This window comes from Trichoplusia ni, chromosome 16 (genome assembly GCF_003590095.1).
Source record: "Trichoplusia ni isolate ovarian cell line Hi5 chromosome 16, tn1, whole genome shotgun sequence".
Taxonomy (NCBI): Eukaryota; Metazoa; Arthropoda; class Insecta; order Lepidoptera; family Noctuidae; genus Trichoplusia; species Trichoplusia ni.
The window spans coordinates 9,728,579-9,738,984 of NC_039493.1; the positions used below are offsets into that span (position 1 = coordinate 9,728,579).

The 10,406-nt window shown below is 35.5% G+C and overlaps 1 long non-coding RNA gene across 1 annotated transcript; it reads right to left on the reverse strand.

The window, feature by feature from the left end:
• Nucleotides 1-3,092: 3,092 nt before the first annotated feature.
• LOC113501860 lies at nucleotides 3,093-4,419 on the reverse strand. Its single transcript, XR_003401323.1, has 2 exons — nucleotides 3,935-4,419; nucleotides 3,093-3,541 (listed from the first exon to the last, which is right to left on the reverse strand). It is a non-coding gene; the product is annotated as an uncharacterized LOC113501860 (long non-coding RNA).
• Nucleotides 4,420-10,406: the final 5,987 nt, after the last annotated feature.

The window sequence follows — 10,406 nt, forward strand, 5'->3', positions numbered from 1 at the left end:
ACATGGAAAGCAGATTATAGTTTAAATAAAAAGCTTTAACTAAATTACTTTTAGCCACAAATATCGACGAAAAACGTCGACCAAGAAGGTGCTCTAACCTATTTTCACATAATTGCACAAAGAAAAATCGTGCACCGTATAAAAATACATACGCTGCTCAAGTTTGTATAGCACGTACAACATGCACGTTTAGCGCTAGAAAAGATTAATGAGCAAAAATTACGTACAAGTCGTTATTTAGTGTTTTACCCTAACACCCACCGTTATTTGTAAGGCAAATGTGTTCTTTAGAGCTATTAGCAGTCTGTCGGGGCAGTCCACGTACTGCATATGTTATGGAGTTAAATGTAACAGCCTTATATCATTTTGGCCACGCAATTTGACGTAATTACGAATTACATGAGCATGTGCACGGCCACGAAACTGCCGACAAGGAAGCACCCGACCGTTACTCAAACATGCCCATCGAGCCGCGACTATTGTGCAAGTTTTTGTATGTTTTATACCATATACAGGTCCTGATGATCGATCGTAAGCGGAATCCTGATTTATTAAAGCGCCTTTCTTTGTTACGAGAGCAAAAGTGCCGAGTTTCACTTTAGTATGTTGGATTTCACTTTAATTATTATAAACGCAAGAATTCCATTATTTTGTTAAGTTTTTACTTCATTCGTTTTCATAATATCAATAAATTAATAAGTACGTTTACGACAAGCATATTGTTGTGTACCTTTCACTGTATCCGAACAAAAATTCAATATCATGAGCATATTTTCCATATCTATAATAAATAAATGATTGACAGGGGCGCCCCTGTTGACCTGAGCGAAGCCGGTCCGGGATCAATCTCCTTATATATTGCCATAATAACAAACACCCAGGCTACGGATAAACATCTTTAGGCTAAACATATATTTGTTCTACGTTGGTACGAAAAGACATGAATATACTTTATTTAATACAAACTTGGTATGTATTAGGATGATCTAGGTCTCAAGAATCAACGAATTGTATCTTTTAATGTTAATTGTATTGTTGTTATTGTAACTGTTAATTGTATATTAATTATTGAGGAGCTACCCGGACCTCTCATAGACATATTTCTGCAGTTGTAAAAGGGTGACAGCGCTATAAAATCGTAGAGCCACATCACTCTTTCGCGGCATAAATCCTAAATATTACTTGAAGAGGTAGCCGTACTTTTGTATCAATTAATTTTATTATATTGAAAAAGCGCGGGAAACTTTCAAACTTGGCGGACGCGGTTTTTTGGTTTCTTGGGAAAAAAAACAATTTTTTAGTATTTTAATCATTTTAATCATCAATAGTAGTAAGTTTATGTACATATTCTTTTCTTCTTAGTGTAAATATACTTTTTCCTTCCATTGGTAAGTCATTTTTAACTAATTACTTAAGATTACAATGAACGACCCGCCTGACCCGGGGGACTTTGTTCCCCCGGCAGGTAATTTTGTGACCATCCAGTCCAATGAGTCTGGAATGGAAACTGATGGGTCCACATCGACCCGGAGTCTAAAAAGACGTATGCATGTGTGCAAACACTGCAATAAGCGTCGTCGGAGGCACATTGGCACTGATTCGGTTGGCTGCGGATGTCAAGATCCCCAAAGTTTTTCCGAGAACATAAGTAATAATACTCCAAAGAACCCAGTTCCGGTTACTCCTCAAACATCCATAGGCAGAAAAAACTACGAAAAAACAGATAGTGCACCATATGTGATACATGTTCAAAAAGAAGTTACATCACCTAACGACGGTACCACATTGCATACTATCACCTTCGGCAAATTTTTAAAAAAACATTCTTTCACTAACATAATTAATGGTAGCGTTAAGCGGATAGGGCGAAACAAAATTTCCATGGCTTTTTCCAACCACACAGACGCTAATAATTTTCTTACTAATAAGAGTTTAGAGGCACAGAATTTAAAAGCCTACATTCCGACATTTAATGTCACAAGGATGGGCTTAGTTCGAGGGGTCCCTGCAGAATGGTCTCCAGAGGAAATCGGTGAAAATATTTCAGTACCTTTAGGTTGTGGTCCTATAATTAAAGTTAGGCGCATAAATTTTAAAACATTCATAGATGGCGCTATTACCTGGAAACCTACACAATCCGTAGTTGTCACATTTGATGGACAAATTCTACCGAAACGCATTTTTATTTGCTACAATAGTTTACCTGTAGATTTATATATTTTTCCCACAATACAATGCTACAACTGTTGCCGGTATGGTCATACAAAACTGCAGTGCAGGTCAAAGCCCAGGTGCTTTAAATGTGGCCAGGGCCACACAGGGGACAGCTGTGATGTCGATGAAGACCATGCATCATGTTGTATGTGTTCGGGATATCATTTTGCATCCAACAAATCTTGCCCTGAATTTGATAGGCAAAAAAAAATTAAAACTTACATGGCCCAAAATTCTGTTTCATATGCTGAAGCCATGAAAGTACATCCACCAGTAGGCAGAACTTATGCAGAAACGCTTTTATCCTCTCCGTCAAAAAATTTTTCAAACAAGCCTGTTGTTATTTCTAATCGTATACCTAATACCACCACAAGCTATAAAAAAACAATTTTTATGAAACCCCGATCGCCACCTAAAACCACCCAAGGTTATGACATTGAAGCACACAAAAATATTATTAAAGATTTTCAAGAACCACAGCCATCAAATGGGTGTGCTTTAACAATAAATGAAAATAAGAATAAAAATGAAACTAATAGTAACATGTCTATAAATGATTTCATTACAGCTTTCTTACAACTCCTTTCTCAATTTAATATTTCACCGTCCAACGCTGCCTCTTTTCTTAATACTTTTACCCTTCCCACCAATCATGGACTGCATAATACAGTGGAATTGTCGCAGCCTATTGAGCAAAAAAAGTGACATAATTTATTTACTTAATAGATATAAGCCTTCAGTTTTTGCTTTAGCAGAAACTTGGCTGAAGCCACATAATGTTTTTAAAATTAAAAATTATTTAATTATTAGAGATGATAGACTTGATGGGTATGGTGGAGTAGCCATACTTATCAAAAATTCTATCCCCTTTTCTATCATTTCCTTCCCACCACATAGTGAGGACATTTCAATTGTTGCTATTAAAGTATACAATCTTTGCCTTGTCTCTATTTATGTTCCTCACCCTTCTTCTTCTTTACTTCTTGAGATCAACCATCTCTTCTCTATTCTTCCAAGACCTTTAATTATAATGGGAGATTTAAATTGCCACCACCAATGTTGGGGCTGCTCAATTTCAAGCAACTATGGGCAGGACTTACTTGACATAATAGACCAACATAATCTATGCATATTAAATACAGGTATCGCCACTCGGCGGTCAGCCCCTAATCAGAATAACAGTGCTGTGGATCTATCCATTTGTTCTCCTAATCTAGCTTCTTCACTAACCTGGAATACCCTTTCTTCTACATATGGCAGTGACCATTTCCCAATAGTTATTTCCAGCCCATTCTCTATGCCAACTATTTCAAAGAGACGATCAAACCTGAAACATAAACTGCCTGATAGGAATAGCATTCATTGGGAAAAGTATAGAAGTAGTGCTGACACAAAGTTGTCTACTCTCCCGCCTATTTCAGATGGCAATGAAAATGCATGTGCTAATGCTTTAGTTAGGTTAATAATAACTGCAGCTAATGAAACTTTCCGTACTAAAAGTGAAAATGTTACTTTAATTCCTAAACCCCCGTGGTGGGACTCAGAGTGTACAGAGGCTGTTAAAAAACGTAAACAAGCTGAACTTAATTATAATCGTGATATGTCTGATATTAACTTTGAGGCACTGACTAATGTTATTACAGACACCAGACAACTTTTAAAGAAAAAAAAATATACAGGTTGGCAGAGTTTCTGCTCAACAATTTCCCCAAATACCCACCCTACTATAGTTTGGCAAAATATTCGTAAATTCAGGTCCGTTTTTACACAGCCGACGCCTGCTATTCCTGATTCTTTAGCCTCTGACTTCCTGGACCATTTGGCTCCACCATGGGTTCCTCAGAACATTTGTTGTGCACCGTGCGGAACAAATGCCGATAGTTCGAAACAGTCTACAACTAATACATTACACCTCCCGTTCTCCCTAAGTGAATTAAAGGGGATTGTGCAAAATACTGTAGATTCCGCTCCTGGTCTAGATGGCATTCCATACTCATTTTTCGTACATCTGAGTGATAATATTCTTAGTTACTATTTGGAGTTGATTAATACCGTAATGACAACAGGAAACATCCCTGAAGAATGGAAACGTCAAATGGTGTTGCCATTCTTAAAACCAAACAAAGCGCCTTCTGATATTTCCTCGTACCGCCCAATAGTACTGTCCTCAGTATTAATCAAATTAGCTGAAAATCTAATTAAAAATCGTCTATTATGGTACATCGAAAGTGAAGGCCTTCTATCCTCTTCACAATATGGTTTTAGAAAAGGTAAAAGTACTATGGACTGCTTAAGTATTTTAACAACTGATATCCGTTTATCTTTTTCTAATAACCAGTCTACAGCAGCTGTTTTCTTAGATATAAATGCAGCCTATGATAATGTCCTAGTATCCGTATTACATACTAAACTAAGTGAGCTTCGAGTACCATTGAATCTTTGTAATTTTATTATTAACATTTTATCTGATCGTTCCATAGATATGCCTTTAGCTGATCATAAATTATCCCGTAAGGTTTGGAGAGGCCTTCCTCAGGGATCTGTATTAAGTCCCCTTTTATATAATATTTATACATATGACCTGGATAAATCCGTAAACAACGGAGTCAAAGTACTGCAGTATGCCGATGATTTATTATTTTATAGTTCAAGTCATTCCGTGGAAAAAGCCTGTTCGGATATTACTTCGGCTTTGACATCATTATCCTCATGGTTACAGTTGAACGGTTTGGAATTGTCTACTTCTAAAAGCGCAAGTGTCATTTTTACACGTAAAAGAAATATTCCTCATTGTACCATTTCCTATAACGGAAATCCTATTCCTTTCAAAGACTATTTTAAATATCTGGGCGTCATTTTAGACTATAAGCTTAGTGGTGTTCAACATTGCGAACATATTATTAATAAATGTGAAAAACATTTAAATATGCTTAGGTGCTTATCCGGAGTTTGGTGGGGCGCTCATCCTTTCTCATTAAAGTTAATTTATAACGCAATAATTAGAAGTGTTTTAGATTATGGTTTGTTTACCCTTGTACCTGGAAGTATTATGGCTTTCAAAAAATTAGACTTAATTCAATCTAAGGCCCTCCGGATTATTTCTGGTGCCATGAAATCTAGTCCGATAAATGCCCTTCAAGTGGAGTGTGGTGAAACTCCGTTACACCTTAGGAGACAATTTCTGTCAGATATTTTTTTCTTCAGGATCCTTCAGTTCTCTGCTCATCCCCTTATTCCTAAACTACACCTTTTAATGTCTCAAGTCCAATCATCCAGCTACTGGTCTCATAAAACTGTTCCCTGTTTGGTCATTAGTTATCAGAAATTCTTATCCCTTAGTTCCCCTACACATCGGTCTAACAAACTCCCGTTATTTAGTGTTAGCTATGATAGCCTACACTTCTCACCTTATGTAGTACACGACTTAATTAGTAAATCTGATCCCTGTCCCCAGTCGAAATTTAATAAGTTGCTCGCAGAACAATTTCATAATTTTCACCACTTATTCTCTGATGCAGCTAAGCCCTCTTCAACCGACTGTGTTGGTGTAGGGGTATACCACTCACAATACAATGTAGTGCAGAAAATTAGGCTTCCCCCAGAGACTTCGGTTTTCACGGGGGAATGCTTTGGAATTTTCAAAGCACTTGAATATATAAAAATATTTAAACTAAAAAATTCTATAATCTTTACAGACTCTCTGAGCGCTCTTCAAGGTATTCAAAAATTTCCATTTCAACACAAAATTCAACTTCCAATCATTTTTCAAATTAATGAGCTGACGTATAAACTTAACGCTAACAATTATAATCTGCAATTCGCTTGGATCCCAGCCCACTCTGGAATTCGAGGCAACGAATTTGCTGACAAATTGGCAGCTGATGCGGTGCAATGTGGTGACTTGTTTCCTTACAAAAACTTTTGCCAAGACCTTCTGTCTTTACCGAAGGCCTTTCTATTAAAATCATGGAAAGCTGAGTGGGACTCCAGTAGCAAACTTAAGGGAAAATGGTACGCATCAGTTCAATCCAATGTCACACTAAAACCATGGCTTTTTAGAGCCAAGTTTGGCAAGATGGAGACATCGACATTAGTCCGGATGCGCCTGGGACATTGCAGCTGTCCCATCCATCTGGTCAGATTAAAAATTATGTCCGACCCGACTTGCGGGTGTGGCAAAGATGTGGGTGATCTTAACCATATATTCTTCTCCTGTCCTCTCTATGACCATAGTTCCTTTGTAAATAGCTTAGTATCCATTAATATTCCTCTTCCTTCTTCCATCCTGTCCTTACTTCATTCTAATAACTTTCATGTATATAAATGTATAGCGTCATTCATTTCTTCGAATACCATAAAATTGTAATTTAATTTTTCAATTTGTCGCTCCAAATTTATCGTCCTTTTATATATTCCTAAGTTTCCCTACCTTTTGTAAATGTTGTCATTGGCCAACACTAACCGTGAAGAGCCAGAAAAAAAAAAAAAAAAATTTTATTATATATCGTATCAGATTGACATAATAACATTGGGTTTGAAAAAAAAAGTTAGTAGTCAGTCCGATTTTATATACCGACTCGTTGGTTCAAGTCCTGACTTTTTTTTGCATAATATACTGCTGTATCTGTTTTTTATTTACTTTCTGAATAAATAATACTACTTTTATATTAGAAAAATGATTTTACAGTTACCTAATAGGTATACAGTAGATATATGTAATATAGTCTGCAGATTGTTATAGTTTGCGTGCAGTTTACTAAAGTAACCGCGAATCCGTCAGCTAAGACGGCAGCGCTTCCATTTTGTCCGTCCATTGTAGTGGTAATTGAGAGGCTTACGTTTAGCAGCGGACGTTTACGAGCTGATAAGAGGTCACTGCCCTGACAATGTTCTCGCACTAATCTAGGGTAAATCTTATAATTAATTTACTGTTATTGTTGGAATAAGATGTGGTTGGAAGTAGTTTGATACGTTTGAACAAAAGATCTTTGCATGGAATGTAGAATAGCCATGACAGTTGACATCTATCTCAAGTAGTTACTTTCATTATAATTTCATAGGAAAATTTATTAATATATTTTCAACTAAATGAGAAACATTTTTTATTCTGGTTCCGTACCCAAAGGGTGAAACGGAACCCTATTACTGAGATTCGGATACTCTCCATACGTCGGTCACCAGGCTGATATCTCATGAACAGTGATAGCAAGACGGTTAATTTTTTTACAGATGTTTTTTATTCCCTTATCACAATGAATACTGAAAATAGCGGTTACTTATTACAATGAATAATGAAGTTAGCGAGGTTAAGCAACGGCTGTGCAGCCATATATTTTTTGGTAGAAAAAAAAACATTTTCAGCCTATTCGTATGACACCTTCATTGTCGCGAATCCAACTCGCACTTGACCGACTTCTAGGTATTTTACTAAAACTAACTTCGTTTAAAATGGTCATGGTCTCTCGGTTAGAAGATGTTTGAACCACTCCATACGAAAAGGAGAGTCCTCGAAGACTAAAGTGCTATTTGTTAACATCTATGTACATAGGTATGTTATGTATATGGTTTGAGATGATAGCGGTTCCCGTTGAAAGGGACCCCCTGTAGAGATTCATTGTAGAAAATCTGAAACTATGAAAGTGTTTCAGCCTGTTCTGTTCGGATTCGCTGAAACCCACAAGAAAATATGTTTAGGATTCTTCATATTATTATTTATCATTGAAAAGTAAGGAAGATAAAAAACACTTAAGATTGGTAATGGGAGCTAGAAATATGACTTGCTAGTAAAAAGCGTAATGAAAAGTGACGTCACTAGAGATTTTAAACCATTGTATCTCTTAATTTTTTGTTTACGATACTAAAGAAAAAATACGTATTTTGGGAATCTGTGTGACGGTTGACCTTTAGCGTTGAATTTGAGGATTTCCACGTAATTGGCCTGTTCTCAGACACCTGGTTTTCTCTACCAATACTTACCACGCTGAAAACAAGCCACATAGTTATTCAGCAGCTATTCGAAGCGTTCATCGAATGCGATCTTAATCACGAACTTGTTTATATTGCGTAAAACAAAATACATTCCTTGATCATAAAACAACGCGTTAGTGGTTCAAATGAAGAACCTACCAATGTGGGCGCGACTTCTTGTTGCGAAATCTTGAATCTTGACGACTTGTGAGATGAGACCACGTCGAGCGCTGGACAAATATTAAGAAGGTCGTTTGTCCGCTTAACACGTGTAGATTCTATATACTCATATTATAAAGCTGAAGAGTTTGTTTGTTTGTATGTTTGAACAGGCTTATATCGGGACCCAATGGTCCGATTTGAAAATTAATTTTAGTGTTGGATACACCATTTATTGAAGAAGGCTATAGGCTATATACAATCATGCTTTAATAGGACAGGAGCAGTTATTAAATATGTTACAAAAATGGAGAGAAGATGCGTGAACTCTAAAACTACTGAGCTGATTAAAAAAGAACATTAATTATAACTAGGTGGATGAAGTCGCACGCAACTGCTAGTTGTATACAAATACAAAAGTATTGTGAATGAAATATCGTAATTATACGTTACAAGTAAGTTCTCTTTAAAACAGCAATATAAATACATAGGTACTTATAAGTATTGCTGTGTCAAAGAAAGCTTGCTTGTGCCATTCGCATTTGTGTCAAACGCTTTACGTCGAATTGAAATAGGTTTTGGGTTTTTCCATATTATGCAATTAAGTAGGTACATATATTTGACAATAAAGGACAGTTTTTGTGCAAAATAATTAGTTATCTTGTATAGAGTGGTTATATTATTTTGTAAAATAACATTTATCGACAACATTTTGAGATAGTACGAAAGCGTAAATAGCTTGAATGAAAAGTATGTCTTGTCTGAAATAGTTTATTTACCAACCGAAGTTAAAGATGTATTTATCATACAATACTTAATTTATACAACCCTACCTCTTAAACTAGGATGTATACCTTTATTTAAAGAGACAGTGTTCCAACAAATAGGGCCCCAATTCTGCTAATTACAATGGCCGATGAATGAATGGCAATTGTATTGATCTTGTGTATTTAAAGCCAATTTTCATTAATTTATCGTCCATTGTAAATAGTAGAATTTTGGCCCAGTTCTTTAAACATATTTTGAAGCAATTATGTTAAGGATCTACAAGTTCATATATGTATATCGGTCTGAGAGATCATTGTTTTAATGTATGTTATATAGTTTATTTTATCATTCTTTATTTACATATTGCGTAAAGTATTTACAATAATCTACAATCAATATTTCATGTTACGATATAGCTACGTAATCTAAATATAAAAATGCTGTTAAATTTACAGACAAAGCGTTACAGTTTTCATTTTAATATGCCCGTAAAATTACGTTTATGTTAATTAGATATTCTACTCGCTTTAACAATCCTTGTATCACGGGGTGTTTCGCAAATATTCAAGTCACATGCACAAAGACACCTAACTTTAAACATATACTGTAGCTGAAGTAATTATATTTGATTAAGAATTAGAAATAAATTACATTATCAAAAAACATTGCAATTATAGAAGACAAGCGCCACTCTACACACGCCACTGGGTGTCTTTGTGCATGTGATTTGAATGTTTGTGAAACCCTAGCGAAACAAGGATTAAATTTCTTAGTGAGGGAGTGGTTTATAAAAAAACAACATTTTATCACGCTATCACACTTCAACAATTGTAACAATATAAGTAGAGATCTCGGTAAGTACTCAGTTCACATGCTAAAAAGGTAGAAAACAACATTTTCCAATACCTACGTAGTAGTATTTACACAGATCTTCAAAGTCATGCCAGTCGTTACAAGATTTTAACAAATAAGTGGAATACCAGAATACCAAATTGGGCCCTTTGACGTACAGAACAGGTCCTGAGTACCTACTCCTAATAGCATTGAGGGATTTGTGAACGAAACATCAACCCACAACAGTATATTTTTATATATTGTTGTTGCCAATTTATTTTAAGACATGTGGCGTTATTATGGAAAGTTTTAATAGAATGTTTTTCTAATTAAAATATTTTTATTGTTATCTACGTAAGTTTTAAATATATAATTTTTCTATGCGTGTGTGTCCAGGTTTCCTCACACACTGTTTATCTGTATTGATTTAGACTTTAAAAATATAGTTTTATTTTAAAAAAATA